Below are 25,683 nucleotides of genomic sequence, written 5' to 3'. Positions count from 1 at the left end.
TAGATCCTGATTACAGCCCCTCCCCACCCTGCACTCTTCCCAGCTCCTCACCATCCACACCCCTAGTCCAGATTCATTCCCTTTCTTGACGAACCTTTCTTTGGGCTGCCAGCTCACAAATAATGACACAGAGACTTGTTATGGAAGCTCAGCCTTAGCTTACGCCTGTCCCACAAACTCATAACTTAAATGAACCCATTTATATTAATCTGTGTTTTTCTTCGTGGATTTTTACCTCCTTTCATCATGCACTTCCTGTTTCCTCTCTATGTCTGCTGGTGTCTCTCTTGATGCCATAATCATTTCCTCTCCCTCTGTCTACCTGGAAATCTGGCCTAACCTCTTCCTGCCTAGTTATTGACCTTTCAAATCTTTATTAAACCAACCAGAAATTGCCTTGCCAAAAACACATCTTCACAGTATACAAATTTATTATTCCAAAGCTCCTTTCTGACTTGCGTTAGAAAATAAACAGACTTCTAAGGGATAATAATAAAATAAGAAGAAACAAAACTAACACATTGGAGTTGGACAAGACAAACAGAAGTAAAAGAGCTCAGGGGAAGGCACAAAAATCAGAAACCCATGTGTTTGCACCTAGAAATCCCATAAAAGCACTGAACTGGAGTCTGAATATACTGGTGCAGGCCCTGTACATACTCCTTCAGTTTCCGTGAGTTCATATGAGCTCTGACAGTGTTGAGTTACAGGGCCTTCTCCATGCCCTCGGGATCTTATGCTCTTTCTGCACCCTCCTCACAGTTCTCTCACCACTGAGAGAAGAGGTTTGATAGAGAAATCTGATTAGGGCTGAAGTTTTCTGAGGTTTTTCACTTTATGCATAATGTCTGGGTGATTGCTGAGCCAGCTCTCCAGTACCCCTAACTCTTTTTTGTTTGTTTGTTTACATTTTTAGATTGTCTTTTCTCATCTTACACACCAATCCCAGGTTCCACTCCCTCCCCTCCCCATATTACCCCCTATCCACCCCTTCAGAGAGGGAAAGGCTTCCTCCCATGGCGAGTCAACAAAGTCTGGCACATCACTTTGAGGCAGTACCAAGGCCCTCCCCACTATATCTAGGCTGAGCAAGGTATCCCTCCAAAAAGAGTGGGCTTCAAAAAGCCAGTTCAAGAATTAGAGATAAATCCTGGTCGCACTACCAGTGGCCCTGCAGACTGCCCCAGCCAGACAACTGCTATCCACATTCAGAGGACCTAGTTTGGTCTTATGCAGCTCCTGCAAGTTTGGGTCAGCTGTCTCTGTAGGTTTCCAAGTCATGATCATAGTCGTCCTCCTTGCTTTTATGATTCCTCCTCCCTCTCTTCTACTGGACTTCTGGAGCTTAGCCTGGTCCTTGGATGTGGATCTCTGCATCTGCACCCATCAATTACTGGATGAAGGTTTTATGATTACAGGGGAAGGCCAGTACAGACACCCACTCCACTATTGCCAAAGGTCTTAGCTGGGGTCATCCTTGTCATTCCTGGAAATTTTCCTACCATCAGGGTTTCCCCTATCCCCATAATGTTTCCCTCTATCAAGATATCTCTTCTTGCTCTCCTACCCCATCCCTCCCCCAACTCAACCTTCCTGTTTCCTCCTGTTCTCATCCCCCTTCCTTTACCACCACCCCACCCAGAAGATTCCAACTATTTCCCCTACCCAGGGCAATCCATATGTTTCTCTTAGGGTCCTCCTGGTTTCCTAGCTTCTAACTGTGGATTGTGGTCTGGTTATCTTTTCTTTTACATCTAGTATACGCTTATGAGTGAATTCATACCATGTTTGTATTTCTGGGTCTGAGTTACCTCATTCAGAATTATTTTTTTACTAGTTCCATCCATTTGCCTGCAAATTTTATGACGTTTTTTGTTTTGTTTTGTTTTACGGCTGAGTAATACTCCATTGACACATCATTGTTTATAGGAAAAGTTAAAATATACATCTAACTATAGACCTAGAGTCAAACCATTTGCTGCCTGTAGTCATAGGTTATTTTTTTTGCATCTATATCTACAGCTGTTTCTCTGTTCCATGCAGTTAAAATATGTTATCTTCCCCTTTAGAAAACACTTACTGATTCATGATATGGATCAACCATCTAGACTTTATCCTTTGACTTTTATTTCTTTCTTTTTTTCATGATAGGGTTTCTCTGTGTAGCCCTGGAATTCACTCTGTAAACCAGGTTGGCCTCGAACTCAGAGATCTGCCTGTCTCTACCTCTGGAGTGCTGGGATTAAAGGTGTGACTTTTAAGATACAGAGTAAAAAAAGATTTTTTAACCCTTTCTCACAAAAAGTGCATTTGCAAAAATGGACAGTGTGTATTGAAAAAGAACTAATTAATTATTGACAAAGATAATTCAGGGAAAATCCAGTTTTTAAGCATATTTCTGAGTAAACAAAACTGATCTTCTAGACTGTGTTGGTCTGGCAGGATGAGCTGTGTGGTTAACCTTGGTCCAGGCTAGCACTGTGCTTTCCAGTTACCATGAGCAGTACTGCTATGGTACCATTTGTATATCCTCAGAGATGGAAATACCAGTGGGTCGGAAGGCCAGAGATGCAACCAAGTTTTATCATTTTCTTAATAGGCCATCTCTTTTCTCTCCCTATTTTGGGTCATTCTGACATTCAGTCCTTAAAGCTGAAGGAGTTCCATTCACTAGGTTTGCATTTGCCCGTGAAAATCTAAAGCCATCATCTCCAGAAGAGAAAAAAAAAAAATCAGCTCAGTTAGTATTTGGCTTTGATGCCACACAAATATACCCCAGGGCAAACATGGAAAATTTAGCAGAGAAATTGAATATTTATATGTTACTTGTAATGGTATGAATTGGCATTAGTGTTTAGATGAAATTAGACATTATTTTGTAATAGGATTTTAAAATATTGCTTCCTGGATGACTTCCTTTCTCAGATAGCCAATGTTCTTCAAGAAAATTAGAAGGAACATAATACTAACAGAGTTAATATTGAGGGCAGCCTTAATACAGACTGCAATGCCCGGAGGCAGGGAGAATATGACATACTAGTATACTAACAAAATGGATGACTAGCTGCTGTTGCAGGTTATTGCCTGAGCGGAGTGAATTGCAGAGTGAATTGTCACAATGCAACTTCCAATAATAATTATCATTAATGGGGAGAAGTGACAGTAATTTTAGTCCAATCTAGATGGCTGCATGTTTATTTTTATACTATTAGTGCTATTCAGGAAGGAACTCTTGCAAAGCAGAAGCATTTTTGGGGAATTAGTGCTGAATCAGAGGTTCCATCAGTAACAGTCAGGAGTGCTGTGTGAAGGATCGCTGCTCTAGGAAGCAGCATAGATTCCCTCCACAGTCTTGGCAGCTCTTTTCTGGCTGGCAATTAGTTGGAAGATGCTAAATGTGTGACAGTTTCTCCTTTTAACTTAACTGCAAAGTCAGTTATGGGAAGAGTGCTTGGGGAACACAAAGGTTTATTTTCATTCACAGGGCAACAGCTAAGAAAACTGCAGCTTTCTACCATGGTCCCGTCCAGTTTGAGAAGCAGTGGCCACTCTATCTCTGCTGCGTTGCAGTTATGACCTCTGGCTTCTCAATGTTAATTTTAATGTGTTTGATGCTGGTGTCACATGAGTCTAAAATATTTTTTGTAACTTTTGAACTTTTGTCCCTCTATTATTTATTTTGGTGTTTCTTAAGGACCAGCACTGTTAATGCTCTTTCAGTTAAGGAACAGAGCCTTTCGATGGTAGCCACTACTTTTTGGATGCATTGGATATTTTCATTGCATAAATGTTAACTCTTTTAAATGTTTTAAAAATAACTCAACAGTCTATTGTGCTGTGACTGTTGAGTGTGTGTATTCTTTGTTTTCAGCTTAAGTGAATGTAAATGTCATTTACAGTCATTGAATTTGCCTTTCTTTCATCCTTAAGAAAGTACCCCAACTCTGCTGGCCTTTCACCAGGAGAGAGATTTTCCGAAGAATGTTAATAGAGCTTGATCTAAGGAACATGGCATTTCGGTTTTGCAATTTTCTACTGTATTCCATTTTAACACACTGAAGTGTCCCACCCTGCAATCTGAGGACATTGAGCATAGTTTTCTTCTGTTGCATTGAAGGCACTGTGGGTATTTAACAGCTGTTAAGAAGAATCTAAGAGATATCATCCAGCTTTGTTCAGAAATGCTAATTCATTTGGTATAGGAGAGTGGCAAGAAATGCTATTTCCGAATCCTTTCTCTCCTCTATGAGAAAACTCCCATTTTTATGTTTAGCATTATCTTACTCTAAAGCCTGCACTTTGAGATATCAGAAATAGAACACAGACTCAACTTTCATTCATCAACTCCTCAAGGACAAGGTGAGAAGAGAAGGGAATGAAATCTCTCTTAGCAGTGTTTCCATTTTTGGAATTGAAGGAATATAGAGACATAGATTTTTCCATCTGAACATTACAAGTGTGTGTATGTGTGTGGGGTGTGGTGTGTGTGTGTGTGTGTGTGTGTGTGTGTGTGTGTGTGTGTGTGTGTGTGTGTGAACCTGTATGCTTTTAGCTTGCTATGATAAGGAATCAATTGACTCTGGAACAAAATAAGTTTTGAGAATTTGTCTTCCTCCTAAAAATTTACGAGGACTTTTTTGAAATAAAAAAAAATGTATCTTACTTCAATCATTATAGGCACTCCTATTTAAAATATAAAATCTGCTTCTTAATACAGAAAGGGGAAGCATCCCATGGTTTCTTGATAGATCCCATAAAGATAAAACTTTTATCCAACATCAGTGTCTTAGGAGACCTTTTCATGTGGCATGTTTCCATAGCAGTGTTCAGCAAGAATATCTAAAATATGTAGATAATTCATGTTTAAGGGACAAGAATTCATCATTTGTATGTGTCCTATTTATGCCGACCTGCAGAAAAGTAAATTAGTCCAGTCATAAGACAAGATGTGACATGTTGTCAAGTTTGTTTTACATGTTTGTATATTGGAACAAATTGGAATTTTACAGTCATGACAGCTATCGCAGGTGTACAAAGATATAACTATATAAAGTCTTGCTCATCTCCTGAACCACTGAGTACTCCTCATCTCTTTTGTGTGTGTGTGTGTGTGTGTGTGTGTGTGTGTGTGTGTGTGTGTATTCAGTAATTCCAGCGCAAAATTGTTATTCCCTTCCTCTCTGCTTACCCCTCCCATTAAAGAGTTCCCAGATTTGCAATCCATCTTGTGTTCTCTTCCTGGTTCAGTTCTGTCTGGGTCTGAAACACCATCCCCACTTCGACATACTTTCTCTTATCTGGTGAAAGTTTTTCCCTTGAATGGCAGCCAGACAGATCAGCTCATTTTCTCTCATGTCGGCGCTCTGATGTTGATGAACTGGAATGGTTTAGGGAGAGCTACATGAGATGACTAGGCATACTGGAAGTCAAGGAGGGCCAGCTGTCTTTGGCCCCATCCTGGGAGTAGTTGCAAGGCAAGCAGGCCAGGGTCCGTGTGTGCTGTGGAAGAGCAGCTCTGCAACAGAAGGATAGATGGAGTAGACGTTGTCGGACTAGAAGGAGGGAGACCGATAAGAAGTTCCTGCAGTGGTGCCCCAGTAAAATGCAGAAGACCTGAACTAAGGATAGTGGAGGTGGAATACCTAAGTAAGAAGACAGGGGAGATTCCAAAGTGAGTTCAGAGAGGAGATAAATAGAACTTAGAGCGAACACATTTATGACTCTGTGCTTACTACTTATGTTTAGGCCGCATCGATTTTTTTCTCTAGTTTTAAATTGTTTTAATCTGGGAGATGAATTTACCTGTTAGATAAAAACACAATTGCACAATAAATGTTACTTCTTACAAAGAATAACTCCCTCGTTATGAAAGACTAAGTCATTTTTGTATGTAGGAACCAAGAACTGAAAACAAAACATGGCTATTAGCTCACGTGGTAACTAGGGATGCTTCATTTCTGGAAAATCTGAGTGAGACCCTGGGTTCAGTGGGGATAAAAGAGGGACTATATCTTGTCCCCCTTCATGTGACAGCAAGCCAATCCATCCCCTCTCTTCTAGCTGAAATGAGCCCAGATATTCAGCTCCAAAGCTAAGAATAACATTGTTGAAGTTGCCTACTGTTTAGTTTCCTGGCATACAAGGCACTGTTGTAGTTAGTAATTAGTCATTTCTTGAAGTATTTTTTAAGCACTAATTATACCTTATCTAGCATTCTGAAAGACTTTCCCAAGGCTCCCTTGTGGTTTGTTCTTACAATTAACTTTCTGACCTAAAAAATTATAATAATGAGCATCAGAATGCCTCCTTTATTAATGGAATTATTATTGTATTGGTAGAAAAAGCCCTTCCCATCAAAACTTTACTTGAGCAAATGTTTATTTTGTCATACTGGTATCCAGTGCCCCGGGGATCCAGTTGGAAACAAAGTAAGCACACACGCTGCCTGTGTGGCCTTGTGCTCATCTGGAGACAGAAAACATGTAAGATAAATAAGTCTACACATTCTAAGTAGAGCAAAATTAAGTGGAAATAGAGGCATGTCATGTGTGAACAGACAAAACAAGTAACTAAGGTGTGTGTATTTGTGTGCGTGTGCGTGTGTGTGTGTGTGTGTGTGTGTGTGTGTGTGTGTGTGTGTGTGTCTTTTCACTTACCATGATTCTAAGCATTGTAGACAAGGTTGTCTCTGAATGCAAGTGTGATCACGTAATGTATGTTAGCTGAGAGGTCAGGCAGCCATGTCTCAGCCCGCCTCTCCCAGTATCTGAATGACAGCCACCCAGTGACCTTCCCAGAACAGTGTTCATCTACCAAATAAGATTCCATATGTCATGGAAAATTACATCTATGGTCTGTAAACTCATTTGTAAATACAACTCTGCTATGTTTTAGCCCAAACAACTAAATTTTGCTTAGTCCCAGACTCATTCTCTCATTCAATGTAAGTTTTATTATATGTCCTTTTATTCATTTGGCTATTAGCATGAATGTATCTTATAAAGAATATGATAAAGAATATGTTTTTCCTAATTGTTCACATAAAAATTATAATTATCTGTTTACAATGTTATTCATGCATTATGGTTGTTTTCTGGTGGTAGTGGTGGGAGGTGGTGGTAGTGTGCATGTATATGTATGCAGAGGCCAAAGAACAAGTTCTGCTGTGGTCGTATTAGGCCATACTAACTAATCAGCATGCCCCGGGCATCCACATGGCTGCTTCCCCTGCACTGGGATTTCTAGTTTGCATGTATACCACGCCAAGTTTGTTTACATGGATTCTGAGGACTAAGTAGTATCCTTTCTCTTTTCAGTGTAAGCACTTTAACTACTGAGCTACTTCAAAAAACCTCCCAACACGTGCATACACAAACATCTTCCATCAGTTAAAAAAATACAAGATAGACTTGGAAAAAGACACTGACGTGAGGAACCTAGGGAAATACCTACATATGCAGGAATGTATGTAGAAAAATGCTGACTACTTGCTAGAGTTATACTCTTAAATTCCTTAATGGAAGTTGCTTAGTATGTGTGTAGACCCAGATGAAAAGGTCATGTATTACAGATTTGGTTGTCTTTTCCCTGACAAATACTCAATACACACTTAAGTCAGTATTAAGAACCGAGTTCATTAACATGTGCTAACTAGCAGCTTAATATAGTTATCATTCACATTTAATGTGGTGCATGTTCAATGTAGTGTAACTGCTTAGATTTGTCATAAAAGGTAAAATGGCCTCCTGTAATCAACAAGTTCCTGAGATCAATTTAACCTGGATAAAATTTTTATCCATAACAACTGTCAGTAGAAATGACTAGTGTTTCACTAATTAGCTCACCATTTACAACCCATACGCTTCTCACAGATGGGAAATGTTTATAAACACCCACAGATGTGTGCACAGCTGACTCTGTTATCCATAGGAACAGGGTACAGAGATATTTCAGATTCACTTATAATACATACCCATTTTAGCGGGTCACACTCTGCTTTCTCAATGGACTGTTTGCATCAAATCAATCTAATTTCAACTTCTACTAGTGGTACACATTCCTTTATTAAAGTTCTACTATGAACAAAAGGTTTGCAGGAAAGATGAAACTAGAGTACACAAGCTTGATAAACACACTGAAGCACAGAAAATTGTTTGTTTCTGTAGGTATGACTGATAACTAATTTCAGATTGTGAGACCAGAGCAAAACAATTACATGAAACTTTCTGGAAATAAAACAGAATATCTTCAACCCAAGAGAAGAAGTTCCTCTGTTAACACTTAGTTCACTTCAGATAGTTTGGAAGTTTGTTGTTTCGGGAGGTTTTTGTGGTGCTGAGTGTTGTATGGAGAGGGCCACTTGTTAGTTCCCAGCCGCTTAGCCACTAAATAATCCCACAGAAACTATAATTAAATAACTTCTTAGCCCATTAGTTCTAGCTTCTTATTGGCTAACTCTTACATATTTATTTAACCCATTTCTGTTAATCGGTGTATCGCCACATGGCTGTGGCTTACCAGCTAAAGTTCCATCTATCTCTGGTGGGGCTACATGGCTTCTTTCATACTCTGCCTCCTTTCTCCCAGCTTTCTGTTTAGTTTTCCTCACCTAGTTAGGCCCAAAGCAGTTGTTTTATTAACTGATGATATTCACAGCATACAGAGGGAAATCCCACATCAACTGAGGACCAAACGAGAGCCTCTTGCATACTCAGAAGTATCGTACTCCTTGGCTCTACCCTAGTTCACTTTCTACAAGTCTTTGGTCATAATGCCATCTTTTCTACTGTCACATGCTGAGTGAAAATAAAAAAAAAATGTAATCACGTAGAGCACTCAAAGTTGTTCCTGTTCCTTGCTTCATTTGACCATAAAATTCCATGTAGAACTTCAGGTTCTTAGCAGTTTTGCAGGCAAGACTTAGTGGTGTCGATAGAGAACCAGAAACTGTGAAGTCGCTGAGAGCCACAGTCATTTTCCAACTATGAAGGTTGCCATTTTGATGCCTCATGACAAAATGCTTACTTGCTTCACTATGGAAGCATTCACTAGCGAACACGGGTTATTTCCCAGAATTTCCTTACTTAAGAAAATTTATTTTAGGTTATTAGAAAGGAAAAATATTACTAAAAGAAAACTGTTCCTAAACAGCATATTACAGATGTTCCAGAATATTTAAGAAATCTGTGTAGTGTCAAATCTGATGTGACTGAAGCTACCTAACTTTTTAGATAAATGAGCTTCAGTTTTCTTCTCTTGGCAGAAACTTGTAATTGCTAGCTAGCTATATAGGAGTCCTCTTGGATATCCCTCTAGTTAGAATAGACTAGGAACTCAGTGCTTAGAGGTGCATTAAGTGTTCTCTATATATTCACCTTTAGCTTCTGTTTAAAATCACAGATAGGCTTCTGGCTTGAAAATGTGATACCTGTCCTCACTGAGATGAGAAAGGTAGTGACTAGAGGGAAATTATAGGCACAGGTTTGCACATATTATGGTACATCATGCATGTATAGAACAACATCCACCTTGCCTTATCTGAGACTAGTATAGTCAACCCAATCAATCCAGTTTGCACAGGATTCTTTCAGATTAATCACAAAATATCCTGTATTCTAGAAAACCTTCTAGTCTGAAAAGTAGAATGCTTAAGGGTCCTGGTATGAGCTCTAAATTAGATTTTGTGATGGTGGTAAGAACTTAGGAGTCTTAGTATAGGAAACCAAGGGAGTGCATATATCATTCCAGTGGAAGCAAGGAATGATATCAGAAGGGGCAGAGCAAGGAAAATAGAAAGAGCTTGAAAAATAGTAGTCTTAAAAGTAGTAATGACGCCAAGGGAGTCTTATCGTGCAGAAAGCTATGCCAATGACTACAAAGTACTCTGGTTTCCTAAAGACCAAGGAGTAGACCATTGCAGGGAGGAAGAAGTTAGCATTTTCATTGAAAGTTAATTCAGGCAAGACTATAGCTGAACTCATCTATAAAATGATTGAATCAAATTCCAAAGTCTATTTTGCATGAGAAGTGAACAGGTACGTAAAGGTATTGACCCTGAGGAATGGCAGTCGTGCATCCAAATGTCATGTGTTTTAAAGGAGAGTGGTTTTACATAACATATTATTGACATAGGTATGAACACAGTCAGAGAGAAAGCAAGGGTGCCCCTGCCTTTCACCTGTTAGATTCTAGACACATGAAGTTTGAGAAAATAGCAATGTTTAGTGGAAGGTGGCAGTAGAGACCATCTCTGCATTTCCAGTGAGAGCCTGTATTAAATTAAGATGAAGTAAATGTTTGTTCGCAAAGTTGAGGTACTAGTGAGGTGCTAATGTTAGAAGGAACAAAGATCAAGAGCTTTGACTATTGATTAGTGGTAATAAAGAATGATAATTATGGGGGGTTAACTGGCCTTGGGGCTTTAACCTAACAGTGGCAGTTACCAATAGGTGGGTCATAGGTGGTCTTACCACGCAGAAGGCTCTGTCAGCTAACTACAAAGTATAATCTGGCTAGTCAACAGGCAATGAGGTGGTAGGGCTAGAACTTTATTATGATGATCTAGCCAGTCTGAGAATGGTAGCCTCTTACTAATGAGCCATCTTGCCCAGAGGGGGAGAGGCGGTGGTTTATATAGATGGGAGATCATACACTGCTAGGTGCCCTCTCACGGGTGTCGATTTATGACTTAAAGATACATATGTGATCCTAATTGCCTTTTAGCAAAGTATCTCAGTTCTCTAGTTCAAAAACAACTATCACTAATTCCTCCACATATTCATCTCATTGAATGTTTGATCAGACTATGGAGGTTTCTCTCTAGCCTACCAGTTCCCCAGTAACCACACTGAGGTTTAATACTAATTACAATCTATTTGGCCTATTAGCTAGGGCTTATTATTAACTAGCTCTTACAATTTAAATTAACTGATTTCTATTATTCTATATTTTACCACAAGGGTCGTGGCTTGTTACCTCACATCTTGCTTCCCTGGGTGGCTGCTGGTGTCTCGCTGACTTTTCCTTCTTTCTCCCTGTCTCTCTGCTTGGATTTCTTGCCTAGCTATATTCTGTCCTGCCATAGGTCAAATTAGTTTCTTTATTAACCAATGAAAATAAAACATATTCACAGCATACAGAAGGGAATCCCACATCAGTACATGGCTGCCAAATCACCATTTAGTCATAATAAAAGAAAACACGCATAGCCTGAGGTTGGATTTTCTTTTGGGCCCTCACCTCATAAATAACAAGACTTACTATTAATTATGAAAGATTGGTCTTAGCTTAGGTTTTTTCCCAACTAACCCTTATAACTTAAATTAACTTGTTTTTGTTAATCTGCATTCTACCACATGGAGTTACCTCTCCTCTGTATGGTATGCCTGACTTCTTCAGTGTCCACTGGGGCACCTAGATTCATCTTGAGTTGCTCTTTCTGCCTGGAAGGACCACTTATTATCTCCTGCCAAGATATTGACCATTCAGTTTTTTATTAACCAGTCACAGTGATACATCTTTATGCATTGTAAACAAATACTTTGCAACAATGGCCGGATGATTGCAGAAGATCAGGCTTTCTTGAGGCCCATTAGCAATTCAGGGAAGGAAGCCACAGCTGCTGAAACTAAATCTGCCATTTCCAAACTCTGCTCCTCGGGAGAAAGAGCTTTTCTGCGAGGAAGGACTCATCTCTGAGTAACTTGCATCTCTTACTTGGGGAGGTCCTTGCAACAGCAGTAGGTATTTGAGTCCCGGTAAACTTAAGTTGTCCTCATCTCTTATTTGCTTAAGGTTCCAACTCTGAGAACAACTGTGGCTTTGTGCCTCATGGGATTTCCCCTAGCACTTTGAATCATCCTTTGATCCTAAGGATCTGAAGATTTGTCACTTATTACTTAACACCTCTGAACTAAGAAACTAGAGTGGAGGAGGTGAGCTCTAGAATCAGAATGGTGTGTGTTGACATCCTTCTCCTGCTCAACAGTTTTGGGCACATCGCCTCCTGATCTCCAATGTCCTGGACTTTCCAAATGGCTGTGATGACTTTGTAGGAGGCTCTAGGCCACGTCTCCAGATCTAGCACATATGATATTCAGTCAAAGTAGTTGGTTTATCTAAATTTGTATTTAGATTTCCAATTCTTGATGTATCCCTTATTTCCTACACAAAGTTGCTCTCGGGTTACCTAATACCAGCTTTCACTTAGGATTCTCGATATTCATTTTGCCAATATTTTATAGCAGTGGTTGGTATGAGAATTCCCCATTGTTCTCTTGAGAGAATTGAGAATATTTTTGCCTCTAGATTTTTTTCATTTGCAATTGTTAATGAGTTCATTGAAAGTTCATTTGTCTTCCATTTTCATTTTTGTTATTCTGTGGCTTCTGAAGCATGTCAGTTCCCCACCACTACCACTCTCTACTCATTCAGATTGCCTTAATATCCTTTCTCCTTTTCTTTCAAAAGTAAATTGTTGTTATGCAATTAAGATTTAAAACTGTCTCTCCTTCTTAATACTAATGTAGTTTTCTGCATTATACTGGGAAGGCATGGAGAAGGAACACCATGTTTTTATAGAATAAATCCATATATCTCCTTAGGAACAAAGCAAGAGAGAATGAATGCTTTAACAGCACAAAAGTCAAAAAGTCATACTAGAAATGAACTAAAGACCGAAATCCATAAATTCCTTTGTTTAGGCAAGGTTGACAATAGTGAAATACATTTAACCCAGAACATTCTGAAAAATTCAAAATGCCAGTCTATAAGCCTCTTCTGTTTACCATGGTGTCTGTGGGATTCAGTGTTTTAAAACACAAATAAAACATATAACCAGGAACTTAAATATAGATGAGAGTGTGCAGTGATGACCCAGAAATCCTTAGTTAGCAGGTGCAGCTGTGCCTCGAATCCCTCATACCCCTGTGGCGCAGAGGGGACCACCACTCTGCTCCGTTCACATACAGGTAGTGAACAACTGTGGAAGAAAATCACTCTCAGATGCTAAGTCCTGCAGAACAGCGTCTCGGGGCTGGTTCAGTGCCTCACGCTCAGTACTTAGCACTTTATTTGTAGAATTGAATTAAACTGCAGACTTCATAGTTTTATATTTCCCACTCTTTCCTGAACAAAACAGTTTGAATATTCTGCCAGCACTCAAAATCAATTCATTTAAAACCTAACTTATCATGTTCCACATAAAACCTGATTTTCATGTTCTCATTTTGGGTTAATGATACCACCATTTTCCCAGTCACCCAGGCTTGACACCTTCACACCATGCCAGCTTTAATCACAGTGAAGTACAATTTTGATTATTTCACACCTTTCAAGAATAGTCCGTGGCAGTTCTTCAGCCTTGAATGCAAGCTCCCACAGCCCGCCTTCCTGACCTTATTTTCCCCTTCCTCCAGTGCATGCCATCTGCTGCTGTCAGAGCATAACTGTCAGGGACCCTCTGGGCCTCGTGCGTGTTTCAGGCACCACCTGCTGGCTCCTCAAAGCCTCATGTCCATTTATCTCAGCTTCTCCTGGAAGAAAACTACTTGTATGAAATTACTGATACCATTTTCTAGCTCCCGTCTCCTTTTCTTTCAGCTTTGATGTTGAATTGAGCATTTTCATCTTCTGAAATCTCTTCATTCTTTGTCTAAGAACTTTATATGGGAAAAAATGTGAATGCTTTCTTTTTCTAATTCTTCACTAATGTAAATGATATTAAAACAAATTCAAAACATAACCTAATATACTTTCTAAGGGAAGTAAATGTTTGCCAAGCTTAATCTTGTCAAACTTGCTTCAGAAATAAGTGATGCTCTTGGGGACAAATGGAGCCCCAACCCAGAAGTGCTGGGCACACATCTTTAACCTTTTCCTCTCGGCTTACTCCATCATTAAATGGTCATGGGAATGCACTGTGTGTGAGCCATAGCTTGTTAAATAGCATCTTCATTCTACATCTACATGTGTATTTGTGTACTAAGCTATTTTATTCCCTGATGTTCTGTGCTTCAGCAACAGATGGCATCTGTCCAGCACTCTACACCCTATGCCACATGCATGCCCCGTACTGCGAACTTATTTACCAGGGAGTCAGTGTGATGGTTTCTAAGTTTTGTTTTCTTCACTGATTAATTGAATGAATCACAGTGAATATGCTCAGCATATCTGCACACTTAAAACTATATTTAATAATTTCAAATATACAGATATTTTAATAATCATTTATCACTAGAAAATTTATTGGCACATCTTTATTACCCTGTGGTAGTTATCAAGATAGAAATAAAAAATGGCACTTTGTCAAATGACAAAGCTATAAATGGTCAGAAAAAGGTCTGTGTTCAGTGTCTTCAATGACAATATAATAACTGCCCTCCTTCGCCACCAGCTGTGCTCTCACAGTTGCCCAAGCAACAGCTTAAATATATTTTGTGATTTTTTTTCATATATCCAAATACTCTGGAACATGGATATCATATTGTAGTCTCCTGCATATGAATATTAAGGTTGCTGCTAGCCTCCTCAATTATAAACAATATAATGTCCATTATTTAACATAAACCTTTGCATACATGTGGATTATATATGTAGAATAATTTTTATAGAAAACCTTTTTCATATGGCAATGCTTCTGATAAACATTGTTAAATTTTCAAAGAGATTGCATTCATGTTTTAAAATTTTTTGACTAATACCAGCAATGAATTAAGTGACCTGCTTTTCTAAGCACTTCATTTAAAAAAAAAAAAGAATTTTTTACACTGTATGTGTATGGATATTTTGACCGCATGCTTGTCTGGGTAGCCTATGTTCCCGTTTTTTACGAAGGCCAGAGGAGGAGGGTGTTGGAACCCCCGAAACTAGAGGGGACAGATAGTTGTGAGTCACAATATGTGTGCTGGAAATTGAACCTTGAGTACTCTGGAAGAACAACTAGTGCTCTTAACCGCTGAGTCATCTCTACTGCCTCCCTTTACCCCAACACTTTCTAACACTCATTTGTCCTCTGCCCCTAACACTTTTTAATATTGATCGGTCTTGCATTTTGCTGTTACCTTACAGATATATGAAAACAATCTTCCATTGATTTATTTGGAATATCTTTAATGATGAAGAAGGTAGAGGAGTTTACCTATGTATGGAGCCTCCTCCACTTAGGTTCCTATAATTAAGTACCATAATTGAGTACCTTGTTAGGTGCAGAAATTTACTTGTTGTAGTTGTGGAATCAGGGTTCTGTAAGATCAGGACTCCAGCAGATTCGTTGTCTGTGGGGAGCACCTGCCACCAGGTTTACAGTGATGTCTTCTAACTGTGCTGCCCTGGTGGAGGATACTTTTCTTGAGGCCTCTTCCCAGGATCTGATCTCTTCTCAACTTTGGGGATTAGGAATTCACCCTGTGAATTCTGAGATTGTGCAGTTGACTGACTGTAAGGGATGGTTCCTTGGACATACTGTCTGCCTGTGTACTTGCCATTTTCTTACTGAGTTGTATGTGTTTTTATGACATTCAATCCTATGGGGTACTTGTATTTCAAATATTTTTCTAGTTTATCCTTTATTATTCATATGCAGACTTATTATTTCTTTCAATTTATAGATATTTATATGACTTTTGAGTTTTGGGGTTTTTACATGCTAAAACCAATGAAAATGTTTTCCCCCTCTTATATACTGTTTTTTACAGATTAATCTTTTATAGATGAAATATTTGCTCTACCTGAATTTTTTTTTATGTTATTAGCAAGGTGACCAGATTGCTGTCGGTACAGTAGTTACTAGATGTCTAATCCCCTGCTGGTTGAAGTGCTGCTTTTAGCATGAATGGATTTTTCATGTGCATTTGTTAGAAGTCCCCTGGACCAATACATGTGACACATTGCTACCCAGTCACTTGACCACAGAACCATCTGCTCTTACCCTCCAATCACAATTTATCTATTGAGACACAAGGCTCCTTGTGGGACGAGTGTTGTACGAAAATGCCATGAGAAATTTTGTCTTACCTGGAGAAGAATTTTATATTTTATTTTTAGTATGTTTTTAATAGAACTAGAATACTAGGAACTAACTACGTTCCTTTCCTCCCCCCAGCTCCTCCCAGCCGCCCTTTTAACCCCCTCCCATGTCCTCCACAATTTTTGTTATCTTCTTTTTCTTTGATTATCTTTATTGTGTACATCTGTGTGTTTATTTGTTTGAGTAAGTATATACAAATATAACCTACTGAGTCTATTTTTGTTGGTGGTATGTACATGGTTTCAATGTTGACTACTTTATATTGGGAAACCAATCAGGGACTCATCTCTAGGAGAGGGTGTCTCCTCCCAACAGTCATTAGTTAGTTGCCTCTAGTTCTTGGTCTAAGGCTGAGACCCCACCGAATTTCTTCCTTCCATGTTAATAGACCATTGATGTTGCCATTGTTCTGGTCTTGTTTTTAGTCTTTTGAGTTTTTATTTTATTTTATTTTATTTTTGGCATTTCTAGGAGAGACTGTTTTACAACAAACTTCCTAGTATAGTATTCTAGCTCTTAAGTCTCTTTCCCACCTCTTGAGAGATGTTTCCTGTGCTGTAGACATAGAGCGGTGATGCAGCTGGATCTGCTGGATCTTGGTGTGTCCAGCTGTGGTTTTCTGCCACAGTCTCTATTTATGATAGAGATTTCTTTCATGAGGAATGGTTCATGAACCTGGAAGAATTTTTTAAATTGGAGCATATCTATTTAATATACCCAAAATAGTTTATTTAATATTTTGTAATAAATCAATTATATGAGTGCTTTTACATCTTTGTCTGTGATATGGATATAGTCCAGAAATATCCATGCTTTTGTAAGTTTAGTGGAGAATCTAATAAGGAGAAAAGTAACTTTTAAAAGGAATTTTAAAGTGTTTTTTTTAGTTTTGAAAATGAGAAAGTTTTACTTTAAAACATTCAGAAGGCAACCATTAGATACTTATGTACATTAAACAAAAAATTATACTATCTAAAAGATCCTAAATTTGTAAATTAAAAGTAGCCTTACATGACTTGGTTCACTGTTGTCATGTGAATGTTCTGTATCAACCTGTGTTTATATATAGGTTTGGTTTTAAGATTTTTTTCTTTTTTGACATTATAGTATAATTCCATCGTTTCCCCTTCCCTTTCCTCCCTCCATTCCCTACCATATACCCACTCTACCATATACCCCTCCTCTCTCTCTTCAAACTAATGGCCTTTTTCATTAATTACTCTTCCATACATATATGGATTTAAAAATGTCTTTCTAAATCAACTTGCTCGGCTCTGTATAATGTTGCTTGTATGTATGTTTTTACGGATAACAGTTTCCATTTGAATAGCTTATTGGTGCGCTCTTCCCTGGGAACGACTATTTCTCCTGCTCTCCACAGTCCTTAGTCATTGTTTTGTGCTTCCCTGAACCACTTTGCCGTGTCTATTTGTAGTGTTTGTTCAGGAAGTCATGTTAGTGAGACTCTATGGGTGTGGCCTCTGATATTACTAGGAGACAATCCCAAAGCAAACTTCCTGATCCTCTCTCTAGCTTTTACAGTTTTTCCATCCCGTTTTCCTTCCTTAGGCTCATGAACCATTTTAGGATTTGTTGAGGTGTGTTCTTACTGTATATCTTAGGGGTTCTATTATTGTGAAGAAGCACCATGACCACAGCAACTCTTATAAAGGAACACACTTAACTGGGGCTGGCTTACAGTTTCAGTTGTTTAGTCCATCATCGTCATGGCAGGAAGCATGGCAGCATGCAGGCAGATATGATGCTGGACAAAGAACTGAGAGTTTTCCATATTGGTGCACAGGCAGCAACAGGAGAGTGTACCACATGGTTATAGCTTGAACATTTGAGACCTCAAACCTACCCCTACAGAGAGACACTTCCACCAATGCCACATCTACTCCAACAAGGCCATACCTCTAATAGCGCCACTCTCTATGGGCCATGCATTCAAACACATGAGTCTCTAGGGACCATTCCTATTCAAACCACCACAACATATAACCCACACTGGTCTCAGATGCCTGACCTTCTTGTCTTAACTTCCCCAGTGCTGAGATTGTAAGCATATGCTCTCTTCCTGCCTGCATGATCTGCAGTATTAATGAAGTCACTGTTTATATTACTATTTTACCTGGGTGTTTATATGTATCTGTAACATCCAAGAATGGCTTTTTGCTTTTGAGGTACAAAAGCATATCCATACTCACACCTTCAACAAATAAATATAAAACTTTTTTTAAAAAAATAAGTCCTTTCATAAATGTAATCTCTGCAATCTTACTAACAGTAAATCAAGAAATTTTAAAATTCTACTGTAGATAAGATGTTACCTATCACATGGTGATTGTACACATTTTATTGTATTTAAACTATTTGCTAGCTTTAGCCAACCACTGCCATTATCATTAGTGGTCATAGTTTTGACTTCCTGAAGGGGGCAACATTTTACAGTTGCGGTTATAGCTGCTGCAGGGCCAGGGCAAATGGGATGACAATTATGGACATAGATGCTCTGTTTCTGTTCAGAAGCCTCACAGGCATCTGCTCTGTCTCACTGCATGGCAGTGCATCTCGGGACCACTCTACCTCTGCTGCCAGGGAGACTGCGGTAGTTGCTGGGCGGGACCAGGACATTGTGTCTGTTTCTTACCTTTTCCAGCCTTTCTAAAGTAGACAGAATATGCGGATATGATTTAGAATGGATTTGTTACATGGCCCAATCAGCTGAACACATATAATCTTAGCGGTGAATGTAATAACAGCTATTGTGTACCTGACCTTAGCACATGGGAGACACTGTCTTCACCCTTTATTCAGGTTAACTCGATTCAGACAATAGCTTGCTAAGGAAAATCCTATTATAAGACCCTGTCTCATAGTTGTGAGAAGGCACAGAGAGATGGTCAGAATGGGAGCTGAAACCCAACCACAAGAATTGACTCTCTGTAATGGCCCATTCCGGAGAGAGGAGACTTTTTTTACAATTTTCACTTCTAATTTACAACCTGTTCAAGTTAGCCAAATAATGAGTACAGGAGAAGAAAAATAGAAATTTTAAACTATTATAGTTTATTTTTCCCCAAATCCCTGTGCTTATGGTTGATGTGGTCATCTGCAGTCAGAAAGCGCACAGCTGTGATGCTCTTTGTCAGCTAAGTCCCAGGGAAAACTGGCTCTCTGCATCCCTTGACTCAAATTTTCAGCATGACCTCTGTATTAAAACAAGTTCAGAGATTTTGTTTGAAGTTATTCCTGCCTTTTTGCTGTCTGGTTTAAGTCGTATTTTGTGCTTTATGTCTAGATGGTTAAGGGCTGAAATACTTACCACGGAAAGCCATATAATCCCTCTGTAACCAACTGCATAGAACAGTAATTCATGTAACCATGTTAGAGTAACAGCCTTTTTTTTTTCTTCTGGAAGGTTGGGTTAAACTTGAGCCTGTGGATTCTGTGTATTAGCAGCACACTTTAAGCAGTTCTTTAAGGAGACTGGGCTTTCCATCTTTCTATTCCCATGTTAAATGCCAGGCTTTAATCATTGTATCACACACTTCCCCTAAAACCATTGAAACGTTGTGAGATTTAAAGAATGTGGGTCATAAAACAATGGGAAGTTTTTTTTTAATAAAAAAAAAGCTCCATAGCACATACACTGCAAACAGCAGAACATGGCCCCAGAGAGAGCTCCTCCCCTGCTTCCCTAGCCCTTTCTACATGAGTTAGTTGCCTTTATGTCTTGGCTCTCTTCTGCACACTCTTTAAATGGGCTCTCACTTTACCATAATATCAATAACTACTGAAAAAATTAGCTATTAATAGATTCTACCTATGGGCCAGCACTCTGCAGAACATTAGACATTGCACATCTCCTGTAATATTTACAATAACTTCATGAAGTGGATGCCTTTCTTCCTGTTGCGAGTTGGGGATCAGTGAGAATGAGAAGAGGTAAAGGGGAACTTCACTGACTTGCAGAGGATCTGTGTTCAAATCTATTTATATTAAAAATCCATATATTGCCCTCCCCCACTATTCTTACTCTTTTCTATGGTTGTGGTGTAACTTGTGTCCTTATAAGTTAATTCAGTTAGGCAAATTCTGTGCCCTGAGTTTTAGACCTGTGAATACGCTAATCATCTATGCATCTTCAATAACTTTTTAAAGCAATTAATTATCTCATGATATCTCAACCCCTCCACAACTGAGCTCCTTTCCAGGCTCAGTTTCTTTTATTACCAAAGATGTTCCTGGTTTTGATCAATGAAGTTCATCTACATCATGAAACCCAATCCAGACACCTGAAAATCAACCTCATCTTTTTTTATAATAGTTCTTGAAATGCAGATCAAGAATTTTCTGTTCTTCATCCTTTTCTCCCTACTTTCATTGGTACCACTACTAATTCATGTAAACCCCTTAACATGTCTCTCCTTTTTTGCTTTGCCATAGGGTGTCTCACTCAGAGTGCTTTTTCTGGGTAGAAATGACTACATGCTTTTGAGATAAAAAGGAGTTCATCACTCACATAAAGATAAATTCCAGACTCCTCAGCATGGCCCAGCCAGCTCTCAGCGACCTGCCCCTCTCTGAGATGCCTTCTTCACCTCTAACTCTCTGCCCTCTGTCCTATGCATTATCTCAGTTCTCTGAGTAGTTCATTATCCCCCTGAAGCCCTGCTGCTATGGCTGTGACAGCCAGCCAGAATAAACCTCCCCTTTCCAGCATCTCTGCTACTCTCCAAGCCATTCCTTTAGGTGTAGGTGTCTAGGAAACCTCTGGGCCACTCGCCCCCTTCCCTTCCCAACCTCATGCTGATTGTCCCTCCTCAAGGACGTGCCTGGGTTTCTGACCCAGCATCCATCACACTGTGTCATATACCCTTTGTGACCTGTCTTCTTCCTTCCCATAAGTGAGCACCTGAGGCTAGAAATCAGCCTCTTCATCTTTTTCTTTCCTCCGTTTTCCATGTTTAATTTTCAGTAACCTAAAAAGTCACTTTAGTTTGCTTTTCATTTTAGATGTGCCTGAGTTCCGGGTAAGTGGTTGTGGATTTGGTTCCTTATGCTCTCTCCTCACCTGTGCTTAGCTGGCATGCTCCAATCCCTTTGCCCTGTTAGCTTTCAGTGTAATTACAGCACAATTTGTGGTCATCAGAAGAACCAATGTTTATAAAATTGCTACTTTCAAATATTCTTTGTTTCCTTAGTACATTTTGCTACTAAAAAATGCCTTATATATGGTAATTTGTATTCAAGACAGATATTTTGGCTCATGATTCTTGAAGATGTCTAAAGTCAGAGAGAGCTTCAATGAATTCTGTTCTTGTAATGGGCTCATTCTTCTCTCCACAAATAATACCTTGTTACTTTGAACCTATATGGTGGTGGAGGGGGTGACCAGCTCTCCAACATCTCTTTTTAAGGGCACTATTCCCATCCATTTGAGCACTGCCTCATGATTTAATCACTGCATAACAACTCTGCATCCTAAGGATTAAGTTGCTGTTTTGGGTGGTGTACCAGCATTCAGACCATAGTGATTCTTATAGCATTGTTAATTTTAAAGTTAATGTAAACTAGAAAAAATACTTAGTATTTGTGTATATCTGTGGCTGGTTTTTTAAACTTATTAAAATAAATCTGTGTAAACATCCGCAGTTATTTTTACAAATTGTCCAGCCTCAGATCCTAAGTCCTGTTTTCCTCCCAGAGTCTGTTTCCTCCTCCATAAGCTCGGGGCTGCTCTGGGTCTAGATCCTGGGAGTCTTGGGAGTTCTCTGTCATTTCCTGTATGTCTTCTTCCTTTTCTGGATCCCTTGCTCTGCTCCTCTGCCCCTTCTAAATTTCTGCTTTGTTTTTACTTTCCTCTCTTATTTTGTAAGAGTACAATGTGTTAGTCAGCCTTCTCTTGCCTTGACAAAATACCCACATTTCAGGGGAGAATTTTGATTTTTGGCATTTAGTTTTAGAGACTTTAGTCCATTATCTTCTGACTCTATTGTTTCTAGTCCACGGTAAAGCAGGACAACCTTGGGGTCAGTATACGTCCAGGGATGCTCATCTCATGGTAACCAGAAACCTACAGAAAAGGAAGCAGGTTGTTGGCCCAAGGGGCACACCCTCAGTGCAGCAAGACCCCACCTTCTAGGTGGATCTCTCTCAACAGTCCATTAAATTTCTCATCAGGGGAGCGACCCAATAATGAGGTTTAAGCTTTCATAACCTGGTCACTTCCCCAGAGCCATGTCAGTCAAGCCTTTGGCACATGAGCTCTGGGGATAGTTTAGATCCAAATTATAACATTAAGAAATCATGTCTTGGTGACTGATATCTGAGCACAGCTATTTTTCTGTCCTCACGTTCCTGGCAATGGAACCACTGCTTCTCTGGAAATAATGTCCCTTCAGAAGCTGGAAGCCATCCACCTCCTGACTTTTGAAGTTGAGTTTGCTATTGAGCAGCCTATCCCATCCTCAGCTGCTCCCATTATTAGCTGTTTGGGATTGTTTGCCTATCATTAGCTTTAAGGAAACTTTGGGGATGTGTTCTTCCTAGGTGTGTGAAATTTTAGTGTTCTGTCTTGGCTGAAGAAACTGCCAAGGCTCCCATACTTTATGTTGATGTTGTCTCTACAAATGCTACCTCTCCTGACCACGACACTCCAGGGCCCCACCAGTCCTTGTGGGTACTCTCTGATGCTTGTACTTTTCAGGGCCTTTCTCAGGCTCTGGTCCATACTGCCTTTTTGGTTTTGTTTGTTTGTTTGTTTTGTAATAAGAGAATGACTTTCAAATAGTGTCTTTTTCCATACTAGCTTGAGACCAGTATTTCCAACTGAACCCCTGAAATCACATCTGGTGTCACAACTGATATCTCCCACAAGAGAAGCTCATTGCCTTCCATGACCTCCAAACTCAAAATTTCTCCCCATACTTTACCATCCTTCACCCATGGGCAACCAAAGACCTCAGGCATGTCCCTCAGCAGTTCCCCCTTCTTCCCAGTCTACCCCTCTGATTCAATGTGGAAATATCTATTCCTAGTCTTGCCTTTCTCCATTTCCCTCAACACTGCAATTTCTAAATTTCCATTTACGAGTTATGGGAGGCAATATGTCATTCAGTTCTACTGGGGTACGATTTCAGGTAGTTGTTTGAGTTTTCAGAGAAGAAATGAGGCTGTATTTTTAATATAAATTGGTTTTATTTCCTTGGTTCATAATGGAAGATATTTGTATAAAGCAATTGATTTTATATGTTGGCCTGTGTATCTGCTATTTTCTTCCGAGCACCTTCTTCCTCTAACAGTCTCCATCCCTTTCATGTTTACCTCAGTCTTGTGCATATGAGAACTGAAGAGAGTTCTTGTTGATCCTTAGAACCTAAGTATCTTAAGTGTATAGTGATGACCCAGTGCAGACTACCATGTACCAGGTAAACATATGTTGGGCAAATGCCCTCCTTATATCCTCTCATCTTCTACATGAACTTAAACAGAGATGACTTGCACACAGTTAATTTACACTTCAAATCAGAGGTTCTTTAGCAAGAATATGAGATATGATTATGTCCTTAACCAAGACACAAAATTGTAATGGGTTAGACAACTGCTTTCTATCAAACAACTGGATTTTGCCACCTATTAAAAAAGCAAACATAAGCCCAGGCAGTGGATGTGCATAACTTTAGTTACAGCACTTTGGAGGCAGAGGTGGATGGATTTCTGTGGGTTCACGTTCAAACTGATCTACAGAGCAAGTTCCAAGGACAACCAAGGCTACATACACAGAGAAACCCTGTCTTGAAAAAAAAGAAAAGAAAAGGAATCTGCTCTCCCTGTCTTCCAGGAGCTACTTGTCTCATAATAGTCCTGTCTGGGAAACTGTAACTTTCGAAAGACTTGTTGTGATACGTGCCATATGCACTGAGCTAGCACACATGGGACAGGGCATGCTCTCAGATGGTCTCAGTTTAGTCTTGGAGAAGTAGTGGGAACTAGCTGGGGAAAGAAATTGGGAAAGACACTTTATAGAGAGCTGCATGTTCAGAGTCGAAAACAGAGACTGTGGCACGGTGTGAGTCCACTTGTGAGCCTAAGCATGTCAGCATCTGTCCCCAGGGTACCAGCAGGATCAGCCTATCAGGCTATAGGACAGTCACCACCCACCAGTAACTTAACCTTGGCACAGTGTAATCTAGCACCCAGCCATATTCAGTCATGTTTAACTGTCCCCCGTCCAGGAGCAAAACAAACACTGTTTTGTATTTAATTGTCTTCCTCATTTTCCTTTCCCCTAAACCAATTCTCTATTTTTCTCTTTCCCGCTCTTCTTTTGCAAGCAAACAAATACACACACACACACACACACACACACACACACACACAATCCTTTTATTTATTTAAATGTTTACTTTTGCTACCTTAAATGTTTAATATTATATCGACTATGTTTAGGAAACATATTATTAAAAGTGAGTATAAACTTTTAAAGATTAGGTAGGTAGTTATCGAATTGTTTGAAGTATTTAATGTGCTTTAAAATAGACATTGAAGTGCTTTAGAATGAAATCTATGTGTAAATTGACAGCCTCCAAATACTCTGCTTCTCACCCACCGTTTCTGATAACACCTCCAAGGTTTAGTTCTCTTCTAAAAATGTGAAGTCGAAGCAGATGGAAAAGCAGCTGATACATATTTATATGTATATATCTGTTTATAAACTGTAAATGAGTGTGGTTTTTGTACTCTGCCACATTCACGTGTCAACAGTTCTCTATAAAGAGAGTGTGTCTCCAAAAGGGGGGAAAACAGTGGGAAAAAGTTCTTAGGAAAATAGTTTCCTCTGTTTTAGATACGCTCTTAAGATACCAGGCATACAGTTCAAGAGATCAAGTCAGCAAATAGCTTCTTTTGCATGGACAAATGAATCCCTAGTGTTTTGTGAAGCAGAGATGGACAAGTAGCCTCTCTGAAGTTATTTCTCCTTCAACATTGGTAGCTATAAATACCTATGAATACGGCAAGATAATTTGCCTTTGTAGCCAGAGTTGGCACTAAATCTAAATTCTTTCTTAATTATACAGAGAATTTAATAATATAGGGAACATGGTCATTTAGATTTTTTTGAAAGCCTCCCTGGGTTTTTCCATCTTAACTGTAAAAGGTAACTTATATAAATTCTTTCTATAAAACTTTGTTACGATTATTATGTCACCTCAAGTCAAGGAAAAGTTGTCTGATACATACATACATGAATACATATATATATATATGTATATGTTTGTGTTGTATTTATATGCATTGTATATGTATATACATGTGTCTGTTGTACATGTGTATATATATTGTATCTACCAGAAGCACGATCACAGAGGCACACATGGAATGTCATTTTCTACAGTAAGTTTTGGCAGCTTCTATACAATAGAGGCACTACACCACACCTGGTCACTTTTAAAAATGAATCTGGTGTTTAAAGCATAACTCATTTCTAAAAGAGAAAATATGATTTATGATAACCCTAGATACCAATCTAACCAGAACCACATTCCATTTTAACTCACCGCGCCACTAGTCTATGCGAGCAGTGCTCCACGCCGCATCTGTGGAGCCCTGCCTTCTCCAGTGGACAGCAGCAGGAGCGCTGCGAGATGAAG

The 25,683-nt window shown here is 39.3% G+C and overlaps 1 protein-coding gene across 1 annotated transcript in view; it reads left to right on the top strand.

The window, feature by feature from the left end:
• Nucleotides 1–25,683, top strand: part of Diaph3 (diaphanous related formin 3) — a 449,402-nt gene that overhangs the window by 306,726 nt on the left and 116,993 nt on the right. The window lies entirely within an intron of this gene.

The sequence above is a fragment of the Microtus pennsylvanicus genome, chromosome 15 (assembly GCF_037038515.1).
Source record: "Microtus pennsylvanicus isolate mMicPen1 chromosome 15, mMicPen1.hap1, whole genome shotgun sequence".
Taxonomy (NCBI): domain Eukaryota; kingdom Metazoa; phylum Chordata; class Mammalia; order Rodentia; family Cricetidae; genus Microtus; species Microtus pennsylvanicus.
The sequence above is the reverse complement of the archived record's forward strand: the minus strand, read 5'-3'. Positions and strand labels throughout refer to the sequence as shown.